At 37.5% G+C, this 21361-nt stretch overlaps 1 protein-coding gene and 1 pseudogene across 1 annotated transcript in view; one reads left to right on the forward strand and one right to left on the reverse strand.

The window, feature by feature from the left end:
* Window positions 1-21361, reverse strand: part of DPYD (dihydropyrimidine dehydrogenase) — a 926917-nt gene that overhangs the window by 829594 nt on the left and 75962 nt on the right. The window lies entirely within an intron of this gene.
* Window positions 1309-8434, forward strand: LOC102175079 (annotated as a pseudogene).

Raw genomic sequence — 21361 nt, forward strand, 5'->3', positions numbered from 1 at the left:
TACAGTATCCGTTTTCAAATTAATGGCATTATCAATCATCACATTTCCCTGAATCAGTCCTTTTATGAGATTATCACAGAGACAAGAGAAGATGGACCAAAAGATTAGTGACCCTTTTATCCCTTTCATCTCATCACAAGCCACAAGTGGCTTAACTTGTCATCAGAAAATACACTTATCAAAATTTCCATCAGCACAGTCTGAAAATATTGCACTGCAAGGCCTCTTTGACTTGATTCTGGATCTCTCTTATTAGTGATTATCTGGATGTACCTAGCAAGCAATGAAGAAAAGAAAGTGATGGCATCTCTCCCCTACATAACTGTGAAATTGCCAATGCTGAGAAGGTTAAAAAAGAATAATAATCACACTGCTGAAATGAATGCGTGATATAAGTACTTCTTAAATACACTAACTTCCCAACACTGATAGGATCACTGAAATAGCATTCTACTGGTTACCCAAAAGGAATAGCTGGGGAAAAAAATATTGTTCCTTGGAATAAGCAATTCAAATATTTTAATGTCCAAATGAATGAATCTTAAAGCAACCTGACATACTACATATTTTACTTTTTATTTGTTTGCTGTTACTTTTATTAAAACAAGAATGTAATTTCCACAAGAGAAGGAATTTTCCTATATTTTGTTCTCTGCTGTGTTCCTAGGGCATTAAACAGTACCTCACCATAACAGGCACTCAATGAATGAATAAAAATCACATTATATGTAGAACTTTAGATTTGCATAAGTATTAAAATTAAACAAAAGAAGGACTTCATGGATATTTTTCCTGGGCTAAAGGGCCAGACCTTTTTTACTATGCAGTAGCTCATTTAATAAGCACTACTTTACTGATACAGTTCTTAAAAACTGGGGAAGATGATAAGCATATCTTAATTTCATTTTTAATGACTATTAGTAATACATAATATAGTACATTATTTATTTTATTATAAACTAATATTTCTCTTATTGCAGGCTTCTCTGGTGGCTCAGATAGCAAAGAATCTGCCTGCAATGAGGGAGACCTGAGTTTGATCCCTGAGTTGGGAAGATCCCCTGGAGAAGGGCATGGTAATCCACTCCAGTATTCTTGCCTGGAGAATCCCCATGGACAGAGAGCCTGGTGGGCTACAGTCCGTGAGGTCACAAAGAGTCAGAAACAACTGAGTAACTAAGTATTAGTTTGAGGGACTAATATTTCTATTAAGAATATTTAATATTTAAACTTGATAAATTGAGTAGCTTCCCAGTAGCTCATGCCATACTTAGAATAATTAGGAATTGGCTGCTATTAGGCAGCTCCATGGCGCAGGAGCAACAGAGAGGCGAGAGGAGATACCCCTACTTTGAAGGTCAGGAGCAGCGGCTGAGAGGAAATACCCCAGGTCTACGGTCAGGAGCAGCAGCTGCACTGTGCTGGAGCAGCCATGATGAGGTATCCCACATCCAAGGTAAGAGAAACCCTAGTAAGACGATAGGCGCAGAAAAAGGGCATAAGAGGTCAGACAAACTGAAACCACAATCACAGAAAACAAGCCAATCTGATCACATGGACCACAGCCTTGTCTAGCTCAATGAAATTAAGACATGCCATGTATGGCTACCCAAGATGGACAGGTTATGGTGGAGAGGTCTGACAGAATGTGGTACACTTGAGAAGGGAATGGCAAACCACTTCAGTATTCTTGCCTTGAGAACCCCATGAACAGTATGAAAAGGTAAAAAGATAGGACACTAAAAGAGGGACTCCCTGGGTTGGTTGGTGCCCAATATGCTACTGGAGATCAGTGGAGAAATAACTCCAAAAAGAATGAAGGGATGGCACCAAAGCAAAAACAACACCCAGTTGTGGATGTGACTGGTGATTTAAGCAAGGTCTGATGCTGTAAAGAGCAATATTGCATAGGAACCTGGAATGTTAAGTCCAGGAATCAAGGCAAATTGGAAGTGGTCAAACAGGAGATGGGAAGAGTGAACATCAAAATTCTAAAAATCAGCGAAATAAACTGGACTGGAATGGGTCAATTTAACTCAGAAGACCATTATATCTACTACTGTAGGCAGGAATCCCTTAGAAGAAATGAAGTAGCCATCATGGTCAACAAAAGAGTCTGAAATGCAGTACTTGGATGCAATCTCAAAAATGACAGAATGATCGATGTTTGTTTCCAAGGCAAACCATTCAATATCACGGTGATCCAAGTCTATGTCCTGACCAGTAATGCTGAAAGAGATAAAGTTGAACAGTTCTATGAAGACCTACAAGACCTTCTAGAACTAATACCCCCCAAAAATGTCCTTTTTATTAGAGGGGACTGGAATGCAAAAGTAGGAAGTCAAGAAATACCTGGAGTAACAGGCAAATTTGGCCTTGGAGTACAGAATGAAGCAGGGCAAAGGCTAATAGAGTTTTGCCAGGAGAACGCACTGGACATAGCAAATACCCTCTTTCAACAATACAGGAAAAGACTCCACATGGATATCACAAAATGGCCAACATGAAAATCAGATTGATCATATTCTTTGCTACTAAAGATGAAGAAGCTCTATACAGTCAGCAAAAACAAGATTGGGAGTTGACTGTGGCTCAGATCATGAACTCCTTATTACCAAATTCCGACTGAAATTGAAGTAGGGAAAACCACTAGACCATTCAGGTATGACCTAAATCAAATCCCTTATGACTATACTGTGGAAGTGAGAAATAGATTCAAGGGATTAGATCTGATAGAGTGCCTGATGAACTATGGACGGAGGTTCATGACATTGTACAGGAGACAGGGATCAAGACCATTCCCCAGAAAAAGAAATGCAAAAAAGGAAAATGGCTATCTGAGGAGGCCTTACAAATAGCTGTTAAAAGAAGAGAAGCAAAAAGCAAAGGAGAACAGGAAAAATATACCCATTTGAATGCTGAGTTCCACAGAATAGCAAGGAGAGAAAAGAAAACCTTTCTCAGTGATCAATGTAAAGAAATAGTGGAAAACAATAGAATGAGAAAGACTAGAGATCTCTTCAAGAAAATTAGAGATACCAAGGGAACATTTCATGCAAAGATGGGCTCGATAAAGGACAGACATGGTAGGGACCTAACAGAACCAGAAGGTATTAAGAAGAGGTGGCAAGAATACACAGAAGAACTGTACAAAAAAGATCTTCATGACCCAGATAATCACAATGGTGTGATCTCTCACCTAGAGCCAGACATCCTGGAATGTGAAGTCAAGTGGGCCTTAGAAAGCATCACTACGAACAAAGCTAGTGGAGGTGATGGAATTCCATTGAGTTATTTCAAATCCTGAAAGATGATGCTGTGAAAGTGCTGCACACAAAATATCAGCAAATTTAGAAAACTCAGCAGTGGCCACAGAAATGGAAAAGGTCAGTTTTCATTCCAATCCCAAAGAAAAGCAATGCCAAAGAATGCTCAGACTAGGACACAGTTGCACTCATCTCACACGCTAGTAAAGTAATGCTCAAAATTCTTCAAGCCAGGCTTCAACAATACATGTACTGTGAACTTCCAGATGTTCAAGCTGGTTTTAGAAAAGGCAGAGAAATGAGAGATCAAATTGGCAACATTTGCTGGATCATTGAAAAAGCAAGAGAGTTCCAGAAAAACATCTATTTCTGCTTTTATTGACTATGCCAAAGCCTTTGACTGTGTGGATCACAATCAACTGTGGAAAAGTCTGAAAGAGATGGGAAAACCAGACCACCTGACCTGCCTCTTGAGAAACCTGTATGCAGGTCAGGAAGCAACAGTTAGAACTGGACATGGAACAACAGACTGGTTCCAAATAAGAAAAGGAGTACATCAAGGCTGTATGTTGTCACCCTGCTTATTTAACTTCTATGAAGAATACATCATGAGAAACACAGGGCTGGAAGAAGCACAAGCTGGAATCAAGATTGCAGGGAGAGATATCAGTAACCTCAGATATACAGATGACACCACTCATATGGCAGAAAGTGAAGAGGAACTAAAGAGTCTCTTGATGAAAGTGAAAGAAGAGAGTGAAAATGTTGGCTTAAAGCTCAATATTCAGAAAACGAAGATCATGTCGTCCAGTCCCATCACTTCATGGCAAATGGATGGGTAAACAGTCAAAACAGTGGTTGACTTTATTTTCCTGGGCTCCAAAATCACTGCAGATGGTGACTGCAGCCATGAAATTAAAAGACATTTACTCCTTGGAAGGAAAGTTATGACCAACCTAGACAGCATATTAAAAAGCAGAGACATTACTTGGTCAACAAAGGTCTGTCTAGTCAAGATTACGGTTTTTCCAGTAGTCATGTATGGATGTGAGAGTTGGACTGTGAAGAAAGCTGAGCACCGAAGAATTGATGCTTTTTAAATGTGGTGTTGGAGAAGACACTTGAGAGTCCCTTGGACTGCAAGGAGATCCAATCAGTCCATCCTAGACGAGATCAGTCCTGGGTTGCACATTGGAAAGACTGATGTTGAAGCTGAAACTCTAATACTTTGGCCGCCTGATACGAAGAGCTGACTCATTTGAAAAGACCCTGATTCTGGGAAACATTTAGGGCAGGAGGAGGAGGGGATGACAGAGGAAGAGATGCTTGGATGGCATCACCAACTCAATGGATATGAGTTTGGGTGAACTCTGGGAGTTGGTGATGGACAGGGAGGCCTGGCAAGCTGTGGTTCATGTAGTCGCAAAGAGTTGGACACAACTGAGCTGAACTGAACTAAAATAATAGAATAAGAAGTATAATAATATTATCAGTGACAATGTTAAAATTGCAAAAAATGAAAAATTTATTTAGAGCTTAATTCTCAAATGGAAATTTTTAAGGAAAATCATATTATGCTGAAACAAATGATTTCCTCTCTATTATTTATTTCTATTAGAAGATATCTATGTATTTAAATTGTCAAATTATCTTAATTCTTCAGTTAAGCATTATACACATATTACATGCACATGTATTACATACATACACCTATACATATCCTACAATTCATATAGGAAATTACTTGGTATAATTCTCCACTAAATGATACCACTAATACCTTTTACTTATTTTATGGGATTATTATTATCATAATTTTCATGATGGTGGTTAGTACTGTCTTAAGTAGGTTATATGTTACTAACTCTACAAAGATCTGCCCAATATTCTATTAATATTCATTGACAGACTGCTGCTGAAACTACTGAACTGGAGAGGTCCTTGAAAATGCAATAAATGTTTGCTGAATTGAAACTACTGACTATTGGTAGTTATAAAGTAAAAATCTATATTGTTTAAAAGATTTCCCAAAAAAAAAAAAAAAACTCACAACCTCTCAAGGAACTAAAATCTTCACTCTTAGGATATTCTTTAGTTCTAATCTAAAGCCCTTATAGTTCCCATCCTCTTGTTCTGTCCTCAATGGAAATGTTCAATAAATATTTGCTAAACTCTATCCTCTTGTTCTGCACTCACTAAGATGGAAAACAGTTAGTCATCTTTCTTTTGTAAGAACCCTTCATGCTCAAAGACTGTTATTAACTCCCTACTCTTACAGTCTCAAGTTTGAACAATCCAATTCTTTAGCCTTGCTTCATCATTCTGATTTGTTTCCAACTCTCAATTTATACACGTGCTTATCTCAGGAATCCACTTCAGTTCTCAACTTTCCGTCTTAGCAGTGGGGCTCAAAACTGGACAACCTGTTCTATGCATTTAACCAATTTTGAACATAATCAACAAAATATTGCTTTAGAGCTTCTTACTACAGCAATAACTCCCTTTCAAACAGGCTGATCTAGATGCTCTTAGGAACTAAAATGATACTTTGACCCACTAGAACTTACAGACTTAGTGGCAGAAGCTGTTTTCACTCATAGTAACTAATGTGTTTTTCTTCAGTATATTCTATAGAGTTGTATCACAATTTCCCTCAGCACAAGCTGATTACATGTAAACTAAATACAATTTTAAGACAACAAAACAAAGTAAAAAGTGACACTTATGTGCCATTACATGGTGGATTTGAATAATTCCATCCTCTTCCCCAAATTCATTACTCATGGAAGTTTCTGACAATCCCCAGTGAACAATACATCTGCTACATGAGAACTTTTATTTCCTCAGCTAAGTGGAACTGGAAACTTGATTTTTTAAACACTTATCATAGCATATAATCAGGCTTACCTTGCTTAGTTTATTAATTAGATTAAATTATATCCACATTTCTCTCCTTAAAAAGTCAAATGTTCACTACTGAGTGAGCAATACTCTGAAACAGACACATCATAACATTTGCATACATAAGTCATTTATATGTATTTTATTGGTATAGATTTATTAGAAATAAATTGATAATATCTTTAGAGTTTATCCTATATGTTCTAGCTCTCTGGCTTTGTAAAAATTACATTTTAATAGAGAAATGAAATAAATATATACTCAAAATGTCTATTTAAAATATGGTAAATTACACACTTCAAATGTCAATACTGTTAGCCTCATATACTGTTAAACTCTTCAGGGAAAGACAGGATGGCAATGTGATAGCGAGGGAAATGGGGACCGAGGGAAAATAGAATAGTCAGGGATAGCCTAATTTCTAAGGTCCTGACACAGGAAAAAGGAATTGCAAAAATTCTGAGATGCCTATGAACTTGACTAGCTCTAAGTAAAAGAAAGTGTTCTTTTAAGTTTGATATTGTGCTTAACGGTAGAGATTACAACAGTTGAGGTGGACAGGGCTCAGATCATAAAGAATCTTGCTAAACTATGGTAAGGAGTTTGTAATCTACTGGAACTACAACATGAACACGGGGAAACAATCAGCATCACTGTTTAAAAAGCATAAGAAAATCATCATATAATCCTTTGTCCTCTTTAATTATTTTTCCTTACTAATTTTGTAACTTCTTAAAATATCAATTCATCATGCTCTTCTAGAATACACATATTCATCAGGAAATACAGATTTCTAAAATACTGCACAAGAGATAAATGACCTTTTAGCTTGTAAAATTAAATAAGATGAATAAATAGGGAGGGATGAATGAACATCCTAGTCATCACTTTTAGTTAGCCACCCTGAGATCTAACTTGCACCACTCATATATCTCTTAGAATCAGTGCTATATTTCCAACTTATTAATAGAAATTCAGAGCTGGGCTAATTCATACAACCAAAATGGTGGAATACAAGGAAGTGCACTCATATTCTCCTGTGAGAACACCAAAATCACAACTAGTTGCTGAAGAAACACCTACAGGAGGACCTTAGAACCTATCAAACAAAGATACTGCACATACAAAAACAAAGAAGAAGCCACAATGAGATGATACAAGGCGCACAATCGAGTTTAAATAAAATCCCATACCCACCAGGGGGGCGACCTACAAACTGGAGAACAATAATACGAAAGAATTCCTCTCACTATTGTAAGGTCCTGGCCCCAAAACAGCAGGATGGGAAAGACTAGAGATCTCTTCAAGAAAACTAGAGATACCAAGGGAACATTTCATGCAAAGATGGACACAATAAAGGACAGAAATGGTATGGACCTAACAGAAGCAGAAGATATTAAGAAGAGGTCACAAGGATACACAGAAGAACTATGCAGAAAAGACCTTAATGACCCAGGTAACTATGATGCTGTGATCACTCACCTAGAGCCAGACATCCTGGAGTCTGAAGTCAAATGGGCCTTAGGAGGCATCGTTATGACAAAGCTAGAGGAGGTGATGGAATTCCAGTTGAGCTATTTCAAATCCAAAAAGACGAGGCTGTGAAAGTGCTGCACTCAATATACCTAATTACATATACTCAATAGACTTGCTACGAGTGCAATTACATATATCTAATTACACACACTTTAGAATTTTTAAGACAGTCCTTCGGATTCTGTACATGTGAATTTTGATGTAATGACTGCTAATAGAAGTATATTGAAACAGCAAAAAAAAAAAAAAAATGCTCTTTGAGGAAGATGTTGTTGCCACTGCTCTGAACTCCCTGAGGCCCACTCCTGCTCCTGACTCACCGCTGTTCGTTCTCGTGGAGGAACACTCCAGTCAGGAAGCTGCACTGCAGCCACGGCCTTTAAAAACACTGGCAAGACTCCCATGGAGCCGGCATGGCCATTCACCGGATTAGGATCACCCTCACCAGCTGCAGTGTGAAGTCTCTGGAGAAGGTGTGTGCTGACCTGATCAGAGGAGTGAAGGAAAAGAATCTCCTAGTGAAAGGACAAGTTCGGATGCCTACCAAGACTCTGAGAATAACTACAAGGAAAACTCCTAGTGGTGAAGGTTCTAAGACTTGGGCTCGATTCCAAACGATGATCCACAAGTGACTTATTGACCTGCACAGCCCTTCTGAAATTGTCAAGAAGATCACTTCCTTCAGTACTGAGACAGAAGTCAAGGTGGGAGTCACCACTGCCGATGCCTAAATCAACCTTTTTAATAAATTGATAATCAGTTGTTAAAAAAATTACATAAATGCGCACTGAATAGGAAATCTGGAAAACTCAGCAGTGGCCATAGGACTGAAAAAGTTCGGTTTTCATCCCAATCCCAAAGAAAGGCAATACCAAAGAATGCTCAAACTACCACTAAACTGCACTCATTTCACACACTAGTAAAGTAATGCTCAAAATTCTCAAAGCCAGGCTTCAACAGTAAGTGAACTGAGAACTTCCAGATGTTCAAGCTGGATTTAGAAAAGGCAGAGGAACAGGAGATCAAATTGCTAACATCCGTTGGGTCATTGAAAAAGCAAGAGAATTCCAGAAAAACATCTACTTCTGCTTTATTAACTACGCCAAATCCTTTGACTGTGTGGATCACAATAAACTGTGGAAAATTCCGAAAGAGATGGGAATACCAGACCACTCAACCTGCCTCCTGAGAAATCTGTCTGCAGGTCAAGAAGCAACAGTTAGAACTGGACACGGAACAACAGACTGATTCCAAATTAGGAAAGGAGTACATCAAAGTTGTACACTGTCACCCTGCTTATTTAACTTATATGCTGAGTACATCATATGAAATGCCAGGCTGGATGAGGCACAAGCTGGAATCAAGATTGCTGGGAGAAATATCAATAACCTCAGATATGAATATAACACCATGCTTATGGCTAAAAGCGAAGAGGAACTAAAGAGTCTCTTGATGAAAATGAAAGAGAAGAATGAAAAAGTTGGCTTCAAACTAACCAATCAGAAAACAAAAATCATGGCATCCAGTCCCATCACTTCATGGCAAATAGATGGAGAAACAACGGAAACAGTGAGAGACTTCATTTTCCTGGGTTCCAAAATCACTGCAGATGGTGACTGCAGCCATGAAGTTAAAAGACACTTGCCCCTTGAAAGAAAAGTTATGACCAACCTAGACAGTATATTAAAAAGCAGAGAAATTACCTTGATGACAAAGGTCCGCCTAGTCAAAGCTATAGTTTTTCCACTAATCATGTATGGATGTGAGAGTTGGACTATAAAGAAGGCTGAGTGCCTAAGAATTGATGCCTTTGAGCTGCGATGTTGGAGAAAACTCTTGAGAGTCCCTTGGACTGCAAGGAGATCAAACCAGTCAGTCCTAAAGTAAATCAGTCCTGAGTATTCACTGCAACAACTGATGCTGAAGCTGAAACTCCAATACTTTGGCCACCTGATGCAAAGAGCCGACCCATTAGAGAAGATCCTGATGCTGCAAAAGATTGAAGGCAGGAGACGGGGATGACAGAGAACGAGATGGTTGCATGGCATCACTGACTAAATACATATGATTTTGAGTAAGCTCCAGGGGATGGTAAAGGAAGTAAAGCCTGGTGCAGAGCAGTTCATGAGATCCACGAGGTCGCAAAGAGTTGGACATGACTGAACGACTGAAAAACAAATAATCCCATATTTCGTAAAAATCTAGAAGTATAATATGACTTCACGATAACTAAGACTGGAATAACACACCAAAATATTTATGAACTTATTTCTGAGGGGTAGGATTTCAAGTGATCCCATTTTTCTGTGTTCTATGTATTTCCTAAAATTCTCTACATTATCAAAAATTCTTTAATAGCTAACACTTGCTGAGTTTTTGTTTGGTACCAGATATTGTTTTAAGTTCTTTTATGGCTTAATTTTTTAAAACCCTATCATCTCCCTTTAAAAAAGCCATTACTAAATTGTTTTTTCAGATTGGGGAAGTGTTGTAAAGGAGTTAAATAACTTGCCTAAAGTTTCCTAGGTAGAAACTGACAGCACTCAGATCTGAACCTTACAAGTATGGTATCAAATCCTGAGCTATACACTAAGCATTCCACAAATAAGAACAGAATTATCTTCTATAATTCTCAAGGCATTATAATAGCTATATTAAAAATTAAAAGGAACAAACTTGATGAATATAAAGACTGCCATGCTTGCATTTATCACCAAGCTCAGTTCTATCCCCATGCATCTTTACAGGGAAAAAAAAAAAAGGACAAATATTCTGTAGAAATGTTTGAATAAAGCTTTTCTTAAAGACAGGCATCTCCTCCAAACTTTTAATTTTGTGACTTTCCTTTAACAACAACAAAAAATCACGTGTTCTCGTTGTCCTCAGGAGCACTAAGAAATTTCCTGCCTGAGAAGTAAATGACTGAGGGGAAAAATTACAGACCATTATGGCATGCTAATAATCCAAATTAGATAAACAAACACAAGCAATGGAAAGGAAGAAAGAGCAAATGCATTCAGCAGAGAATGGTGATAAAGCGTAATGGACAGCCCATTCTCCACAGCTAAAACTGCACAAGCTGAGCTATCTAAGGGAAATGAGTCATCTGATTTTCAAGTTATAAGGGAATCTTACAGAATATTTTGAGTTTGAAAAGCTAACACTGCAGGCAATTGAAGTAGACCTCCAAATATCTGATTAAAGTCACACGCGATTACAACTGATACAGAATATTTTCTTCTCTTACAAACGGTAAAATGCATGGTAAATTTCCAGTTTTCTCTGTTATTTAAATTGCAAAGTAGGTATTCATTAACAAAGTAAGTTAAGGTTAATTAAAATTTTAGTTATGAAAATGAAGTTTAAAACTATCTATTAGGACATTATTCACTTCTACAGTGCTTCTTCTCCACGTCAGGCTTCAGTAGTACCTGAACCGTGAACTTCCAGATGCTCAACCTGGTTTTTTAAAAGGCGGAGTAACCAGAGATCAAATTGCCAACATCTGCTGGATCACTGAAAAAGCAAGAGAGTTCCAGAAAAGCATCTATTTCTGCTTTATTGACCATGCCAGCGCCTTTGACTGTGTGGATCACAATAAACTGTGGAAAGTTCTGAAAGAGATGAGAATACCAGACCACTTGAACTGCCTCTCGAGAAACCTGTATGCAGGTTAGGAAGCAACAGTTAGAACTGGACATATATATATACATATATTTACACTATTTTACAGAAAGTTTCTGAGACTAAATCAGAATTAGATATTCAACTCTAGTCCACAAAACTCTGCAAATATCAAACCAGACCATACCTACTTTTATAAATTTCACAGTGGTTAATGGTATCAGCAGCAAGGAAAAAAAATATAATTGGGGGACAAACACATGAATATGAAGGCTTTCTATAATTTTAACTGTCTGTTGCTAAGAATTGTATGTCTACATGTGTGTGTGTTTGTGCTTAATTCAGGTACACTAGAACTGCATATTGGAAAGAAACAGTTGTTAAAGTTTGCATATCCGAATCAGTCAGGAAGTACTACTGAAGGAAAAATGGAAGAATGGAGAAATTAAGAGGAAATTGGGCCAGTTTTAACAAACATTCAAGGATCAAAATTAGGAACTAAACTATCTGCTAGCTTCTTAAAGTTAGCAATTCTCACATTAAAAACTAATGCTCTATTTTCATTTTCTTTCTGTTTTCTCTTAGTTATAATAATACTCACTAAGTATTATTATGACTTACATGGTGCTTTCTATGTGCAATAGGGTGTCACATTTGCTAACAATATTATTATTATATGCTATTAGTATTATCAATATTAGTGTAAATTAATATCATCTTCATTTTATAGAAGAAGAAACTGAGCACCAGACAGTGGAAATAACCTCCCTAATATCAGGGAGCTAGCAATTTTCTTTTTATTTTTTACAGAGCTGCTACTTCTGCTGCTAAGTCACTTCATTCATGTCCGACTCTGTGCGACCCCACAGACGGCAGCCCACCAGGCTCCCCCGTCCCTCGGATTCTCTAGACAAGAACACTGGAGTGGGTTGCCATTTCCTTCTCCAATGCATGAAAGTGAAAAGTGAAAGTGAAGTCGCTCAGTCGTGTCTGACTCTTAGCGACCCAATGGACTGCAGCCCACCAGGCTCCTCCACCCATGGGATTCTCCAGGCAAGAGCACTGGAGTGGGGTGCCATTGCCTAATCCTTTACAGAGCTAGTAATTTTCTAAACTGAATTTCCCCATCTTTAAAATAGAACACAATATACTAAATGCAATGCATTATAATAATTCTTATTGTTTATTAATGATAATGTTATCCAAATTGTAAAAGCAGAGTTATAGCCAATGAGCACTGAGCATCTGCATTTTCTACAAGGTAATCTTTTAGAAAAAGATTGTGAAACTGCTACACAGAACGACAACTTTTTATTCATCTTACTGAAATTCAATGGACCTGATGCTCACACAGCAACCTTCTGATTATTATTTGACTTTCAACGGAGTTCCTTTCTCACTGGTGATGACATCTCAAATTAAATCAAGAACATAATTCTGATGATGACTTAATAGCCCATGTAGCTCAAACCCAGGCAGAACATAACCCAGGCAGTTACTTTCCTCATTATAAATTAATAAACTGGTACACAGAAAGTTAGCAAGGACCAGTCCCATATATTTCCCTCAGAAATAACTGACCAGCTTATTAGTAAGAACCAACTGTTCATCAATACCCACATCCCACAGTGCATTCTTTGTATCTTGACATCACCTACAGGCATATGCCTCCCTAAAACCCATTAATCCCATTCTGGATTAATGATTCCATAGAAGCACCTTCCAGCACTTGAGCATCTGTCTGTCGTGTTATTTCCCTTATATTACAGTTCTTTATTAATGGGTTTCTCTTTCTCACTTGACTAAGCATTCCTCTGTGTTTAAAAGTTCATGTATAACCCAGTGTTTGGTCAATAGTAGGTGCTCAATATCCACTTACTGGATTAATTAATGATTGATTTATATTTAATTCAACTCTTCAGGAACTTCCATGCTATTAGTTCAGTCCTGTGAAGTCTTCACAACTTTAGACTCAATAAAATCCTTGGGTATTGTCATACTTAAGTTTCTGAACTAGGTGAATCACTCTGAAAAGAATAATTAAGATTCTCCTGCCAAATGTGGGCACATCTGAGGAGCAGTAACCTTTATAAAATTTCTGAGTACAATTTCAAGGCTCATTTTTTTCCTATCCAAGTATATGACATACTATACCACACCTAGCCTAGAATCTAAATAAGAATACTATCTGAGTAAAAATGCTTAATAAATGTACTAAACTGTATAAATAAATTAACAGCCATCATTTATTTAACATTTAATTTTTCTTTCAAAATATATTATACACAGTCTTCAATTATTTTCAGAATACACTTTTATTAGAAAGTGAACATAAAGGATGTCATCAGATACAAAGAAAGCATCAGAAAATATGTGAGTCACATGACTCATCTAAAATTGAGCAATTAGCAAGAATAGTCTATTTCCATTTTCCAGCAATGATTTGCTTTATGAAACTGTCTTCAAAATCCAAGTTATAAGAACAAACCAGGCCACATGGGAGCAAACGTCTTATCCTCACACACACAAAAATTGTAAGCATAAAAGAATAGCAGGAAATAATAAAGTTGAGAAAACATTCTTAATTACAATGTTTGTTTCTGGGAAAACATTCTAGAGGAAAGAACAAATTTATGAGAAAATTAATCTGACTCAAGAAATTTGGAGGACTAGAATCAATTTTAAGAGAAATCAGATATAAGAACAAATCATTAAAAATATGTACACTTAAAAATATTTAATAAACAGCTGGAAAGTTCCTTTTAGAAAAGACAGAAGAAAAATCTAAGTGTAAAATATGTTAAGCTGGGAGCTGAAGTTCCAAGATAGTTTCAGTCTTTAGAAAACAAATCAAAACATAGTCAATTTCATGTAGCTGCAATCAAACAGCCTTCAAAATACAACAGAAGAATTAAGAACTTCAGATAACAGTAAATAGTGCATTAGATAAAAATTTCAATCTTCAGGGAAGCACAAAACTGCTTTCACAAGAAGCCAGAGAATGGAAAGGGAAAGGGAACAAACTTATTAAACAAAATAAAACATTAGAAAACTCTAAAGGGTGTATGAAACAATTTTTAAAAGATAAAGAAAGTTCAAGTCTTGGGTTGATCTAGATAAAAATAAGGGCTTGGGCTTCTGCTCTTGGAGAAGATAAAATAGATAGGAACTGAATATAAAGAATGCATTAGATCCTAAGTGTCCATGAACAGATGAATGGATAAATAAGATGTGATACATACACACATACAAACACACACACACGGAGGACCAATACTCAACCATAAAAAGGAGGAAATTTTGCCAATTTTGTCAACATGGATGGCCCTGAAGGATATTATGCTTAGTGAAGTAAGTCAGACAGCAGAGGACAAATTATGTGTGTTTTCATTTATATGTGGAGTCTAAAAAATTTTAAAAAAAAGAACAAATAAACAGAAATAAATTCATAGACACAGAAAAATCTAGTGGTTTCTGAGCAGATAGGGATTCAGGTGTACAACACAGGAGATATAGTCAATATTCTCAATAACTTTCTATAGAGTATAACCTATAAAAATATCAAATTACTATGTTGTACATTTGAAAATAACACAAAAATTTTGGAGAAGGCAATGGCACCCCACTCCTGTACTCTTGCCTGGAAAACCCCATGGACCGAGGAGCCTGGTAGGCTGCAGTCCATGGGGTCACTAAGAGTCAGGCACGACTTGAGCGACTTCACTTTCACTTTTCACTTTCATGCCTTGGAGAAGGAAATGGCAACCCACTCCAGTATTCTTGCTGGAGAATCCCAGGGACAGAGAAGCCTGGTGGGCTGCCAACTATGGGGTCGCACAGAATAGGACACGAGTGAAGCAACTTAGCAGCAGCAGTAGCAAGCTAACTGAAGGAGATAAGAAAATTTATGTTCTTAAATGTTAAATCAAAACTTTCCAAATCGGCAAAGTTTCATTTCAGTCAGAGAAACACACATATACACAGTGAAAAGGAGACGGAAGCTTCAAGTTTCTCCTGAACTGAAGTTTTAAAAATGCATTTTCACAAAGTATCCAGTTTAGAGTGAATTTATTCCGTAAAGATGGAGGACAATCTTCCCAACAGAGATGGAAAGATCAGCCACACATTTAAAGAGACAGACATCTAAAAAATTTCTGCCAAAGTGTTTTAGAATAAAATTTCAAAAAAATCATTGGCTACTATATAAGGCAACTTATTCTCTATCACAAAAGCTCAGATAAAAGATCTACTAGCTGAGGAAAAGTGCTGCACTCAAGCAAATCTGGAAAACTCAGCAGTGGCCAGAGAACTGGAAAAGGTCAGTTTCCATTCCAATCACGAAGAAAGGCAATGCCAAAGAATGCTCAAACTACCGCACAATTGCACTCATCTCACACATTACTAAAGTAATGCTCAAAATTCTCTAAGCCAGGCTTCAGCAATACGTGAACCATGATCTTCCAGATGTTCAAGCTGGTTTTAGAAAAGGCAGAGGAACCAGAGATCAAATTGCCAACATATGCTAGATCACTGAAAAAGCAAGAGAGTTCCAGAAAAACATCTATTTCTGCTTTACTGACTATGCCAAAGCCTTTGACTGTGTGGATCACAATCAACTGTGGAAAATTCTGAAAGAGATGGGAATACCAGACCACCTGACCAGCCTCTTGAGAAATCTGTATGCAGGTCAGGAAGCAACAGTTAGAACTGGACATGGAACAACAGACTGGTTCCAAATAGGAAAAGGAGTATGTCAAGGCTGTATATTGTCACCCTGCTTATTTAACTTCTATGCAGAGTACATCATGAGAAACATTGGACTGGAAGAAGCACAAGCTGGAATCAAGATTGCAGGGAGAAATATCAATAACCTCAGACATGCAGATGACACCACCCTTATGGCAGAAAATGAAGAGGAACTAAAAATCCTCTTGATGAAAGTGAAAGAGGAGAGTGAAAAAGTTGGCTTAATGCTCAACATTCAAAAAACGAAGATCATGGCATCTGGTCCTATCACTTAATGGCAAATAGATGGGGAAACAGTGGAAACAGTGTCAGACTTTATTTTTGGGGGCTCCAAAATCACTGCAGATGGTGACGGCAGCCATGAAATTAAAAGATGCTTACTCCTTGGAAGGAAACTTATGACCAACCTAGATAGAATATTCAAAAGCAGAGTCATTACTTTGTCAACAAAGGTCCATCTAGTCAAGGCTATGGTTTTTCCAGTAGTCATGTATGCATTTGAGAGTTGGACTGTGAAGAAAGCTGAACAACGAAGAATTGATGCTTTTGAACTGTGGTGTTGGAGAAGACTCTTGAGAGTCCCTTGGACTGCAAGGAGATCCAACCAGTCCATTCTGAAGGAGATCAGCCCTGGGATTTCTTTGGAAGGAATGATGCTAAAGCTGAAACTCCAGTACTTTGGCCACTTCATTCGAAGAGTTGACTCATGGAAAAGACTCTGATGCTGGGAGGGATTGAGGGCAGGAGGAGAAGGGGACGACAGAAGATGAGATGGCTGGATGGCATCACCGACTTGATGGACGTGAGTTTGAGTGAACTCGGGTTAGTGATGGACAGGGAGGCCTGGCGTTCTGCAATTCAGGGGGTCACAAAGAGTTGGACACAACTGAGCAACTGAACTGAACTGAGCTGAGGAAAAGCCCTGATAACATAAGAAAACAAAATCCCTACACATTGGACAAATTATTAAGAAATCAAATATTCTGAAAGTATACTGTTGTTCAGTTGCTCAGTCATGTCCAACTCTTTGCAACCACAAGGACTGTACCACACCAGGCTTTCCGGTCTTTCCCTATCTCCCAGTGTTTACACAAACTCATGTCCATTGAATTGATTAAGCCATCCAACCATCGCATCCTCTGCCACTCCATTCTCCTGCTGTCCTCAGTCTTTCCCAGCATCATGGTCTCTTCCAACGAATAAACTGTTCGTGTGAGATGGCCAAAGTAATGGAGCTTCGGCTTCAGCATCGGTCCTTCCAATGAATACGCAGAGTTGATTTCCTTTAGGATTGTCCGGCTGGATCTCCTTATAGACCAAGGGATACTCAAGAGTCTTCTCCAGAACCATAAATTCAAAGCACCAATTCTTTGGCACTCAGCCTTCTATGGTCCAACTCTCACATCCATACAAGCTTACTGGAAAAACAATAGCTTTGACTATATTAACGTCCTCAGTACTCCAAATGGGGCATTTAACAGAGACCAAAGAGGACTACCTGGAAATGCTCTAGATAAACAGATCTCTGAGGAAGGAGGAGATCAAGTTGTGATGTTGTGCAGATGCAGTTTCAACTCCAGAACAGACCAGATACCACCTGCCCCAGCCCAGGATTAGAGCCACATGAGCAGTCCTTCCATCAAGCCAACTCCCTTCTGACAGAGCAGGTCCTGAATAAGTGAAACTGACCTTGCACTCATAGAATTGTTGGACCCTCGTTAGGCTCAACTCTCCCATTTGACTTGGAGTTGCTAGTCTAGACTCCGGGGGTCTATTTGTCAAAGGTCAGATGTTACAAAGGGGTGCTCAGGAACAGGATTAAGAAGAAGAACTCTTGATCTTCCTCCAGTTCTGTAAAGTGAAAATTAACTTCCTGAAGCATCCAATCCCCTGAAGAAATTCCCTCACTCAGTACATCCTCCCCTGACAACAAAAATGGTCTCTATGCCAAGCACTGAATTTTGTCTTCAAATCACATAGCTTGAAAATAGATATGAATCAATTTCCTAGTTCATCTGACATTCCCACGAGCTCTTTCTGAAGATCCAGAAGATGGCAAGATGGTTTTCTTCTCCCTCTACTAAAGGAATTTTGATTTTTTTCTTTCAAATTTTTACAATTAAAAGATCTGACTCAAATGAAAGTTTCATAGGATTATGCTGCTGCTGTTGCTGCTAAGTCGCTTCAGTCATGTCCGACTCTGTGTGACCCCATAGACGGCAGCCCACCAGGCTCCCCCCGTCCCTGGGATTCTCCAGGCAAGAACACTGGAGTGGGTTACCATTTCCTTCCCCGATGCATGAAAGTGAAAAGTGAAAGTAAAGTCGGTCAGTCATGTCTGACTCTTAGCGACCCCATGGACTGCAGCCTATCAGGCTCCTTCGTCCATGGGATTTCCCAGGCAAGAGCACTGGGGTGGGGTGCCATTGCCTTCTCCGTCATAGGATTATAATCGATAGGAAAATGTTCTGTAACTGTGTATAATTTAAATGTGAATAAGTAAATTGATTTCTTTTTATTCAGCTTGTAGGTACTGTAATTACAGTATTTTTGTTTTTAAATCCACTGAAATAATCCAGAAACACAGCAAGTATTTTTGTCTTTGTTCAATAATAATTGGGATTTGTCCCTTTTTTATGGCTATCACTTAAGCGATCATGGAAACCTTATAGAATTACCATTCTTAGGATAAGGTTTTATATACGAAGTTTATTGAAAAGTGAATGTCAGGGATACATTGCTTGTTTTCTTCTGTTTCTAGATGGTATAAAGGCAGTATTTCTGTTTTGCTGTTTTACAAGTGTTCCCTAACTTAACTGTAGTAAGAGTTTTACCAGGAATACCCTGTGATGGAAACATTTGAAACTCAAACTTACATCTATAACCAGCTATTAAATTTAATGCATTGGTGAAACCAGCAAGTTTATTAAAATAAACCTGGTTTAAAAAATCTAAACTACCAAAAATCTAGGCTTTAGGAAAGAAAAATAGGCATTGCCATCTAGTACTTCAATTAAGAATTATCAAATCTAAACTACGGTCAGAACAATTTTAATACTAGTCATAATATATGCTTAATGAATATATACATGAAATCTTTAATGCCAAATGCAGAATGTATGTGACAAATATTATGTGACAGCAGTTCTTAATTTTGAATCAAAATATATGCTGTATGTTCTACACATGTATAATGATCTATAGTTAGTTAGAAATTATTTCTATTTTTAAATTTTTACTGGACTTTTTTTGCTTATAAACATATTACCACAGTGTAATTTTTAATCATTGTCCCCCTTCTGGATGATTTATTTCTTTGATTTTGAAAATATCAAACAATTTATTTTTTGTTATCTGTATTTTATTCTTCACCTTGAAATCTGCTTGCCTATTACCCAGAGGACACTAAGCATTACTCTTTCTAAATGAAAAAATTAAAGGTTAAAAGAAAATGCTCTCTATTGGAATTCTGTATGGTCTAGCAACATTATCCACTGCCCTTTTAAACACAGAGCAGTAACAAGGATTCCTTCCCTTTCTATCTCCTTAGTAATCTATGGAAAACCTTTCTTTCACTATATATTGACTCACTGGTAAACAGAAAGATAGAAATGACAAAGATTTCTTCCACTATTAATACAGTATTTATAAACAATTTTTTTTTCAATCTTTCTCTGGTAGGTTAAATAAGATATCTTAGATTCTCATAGTTATGAAAGACAATAGAAATTTTAAATATTTTTATGAGATCACATTTTAAAATATTTATAGCTAGAAAACAATTACAGGTTCTAGCATCCTTGTCTGCTAAGTCGCTTCAGTTATGTCTGACTCTTGGCAACCCAGTAGACTGTAGCCTGCCAGGTTCCTCTGTCCCTGGGCTTCTCCAGGTAAGAATACTAGAGTGGGCACCATGCCCTGCTCTGGGAAATCTTCCCCACCCAGGGACGGAACCCGCCTCTCCTACACTGCAGGCAGATTCTTTACCACTGAGCCACTGGGGAAGCCCTCTAGCATTCCTACTACTACCCAATTACTGACTTTTAAAATTAGAACAGTGTCAGTATAGATACAATTTTTAAAGTACCCTTTTTCCCCAATAAATGTTTATTTCCTACCCAAATATTACAGAAGGCAGAGGTAAATATAGCTTAGCATATGCATTAAAAGGCAGAAAACAGTTAAAAGATTCTCAAACCACAGCATAGAAGGTGTTTAACAAATTTATCATCTATAATTATTTGTATTCACCAATAATAGACAAAGTTTTTTGACCTTGAATTATAATTAAATCCAAACATACTATTTAGGAGAAACCAAAACCAAACATGCCAGAAAAAAAAAAGAAAACTTTTTAAAGATAAAAGCATGGACAAAAATATATTAAGTAAGCAAACAAAAACAAAACAGCTACAATAATATACTAACAATCATACTAACAGAGTAAAATGCAAAAGTAAAACTTTTAAATTGAGTTTCAACACATGATAAAATATATGGCTGCCTAATTTAAATGCTACCCCTTCAGAGGTCATCCAACCTAAATTCCCTGTCATTTTAGTCATTTCCTCTCATTTCCAATGTCATTTTAGTCATTTTGATAGTTTACAGTGAACAGTGTCAGATTCTTGATCTCTGAAGATGATTCAGCTTCAGGACCAGGGACCAGGCTTGCTCACTTAAGAGCTTTTGTGTAGCAGACTTTTATTAAAGTGTGAAAAGGGACAGAGAAAGCCTCTGACACAGACATGAGAAGAGGGACAGAGAGTGATCCCTCACTAGTCTAAATAAAGGAGTCACATACTTTTTAAATTAGTCATTGCAATAAATCAATAGAATGTCTCAAAGTTGTAAAAATGTCACCAGACTCACATCCACGATTTACATTTTAAGGTAACAGGATTAGAGTTTAACAATAGAAAGATCTTACCAGACCCATTCCCATAATATACATTCTAAAATATCAGGATTAGTCAGAAGGTTTTCAGGAAGGAGGAACAGTCCTCAAGTGGGATACACTGTTGTTATATAATCCCTAGTAAAGAGTTTAAACTGAGTTATTTGTTGTAGAATCATCAGTTCCAGGCTTAAAACAAAAAACATTTTATGTAACTAAGACTAAGGAATATAGAGGGAAAAGAGATGATGTTCTTTACTCCACCTTGAAAATTTCAGATCCCTATCTCCTCCTTGGAAACGGTCAGTTTTCATCCCAATCCCCAAAAAAGGCAATGACAAAGAATGCTCAAACTACCCCACAGTTGCACGCATCACACATGCTAGTAAAG

Source organism: Capra hircus, chromosome 3, assembly GCF_001704415.2.
Source record: "Capra hircus breed San Clemente chromosome 3, ASM170441v1, whole genome shotgun sequence".
NCBI classification, from domain to species: Eukaryota; Metazoa; Chordata; class Mammalia; order Artiodactyla; family Bovidae; genus Capra; species Capra hircus.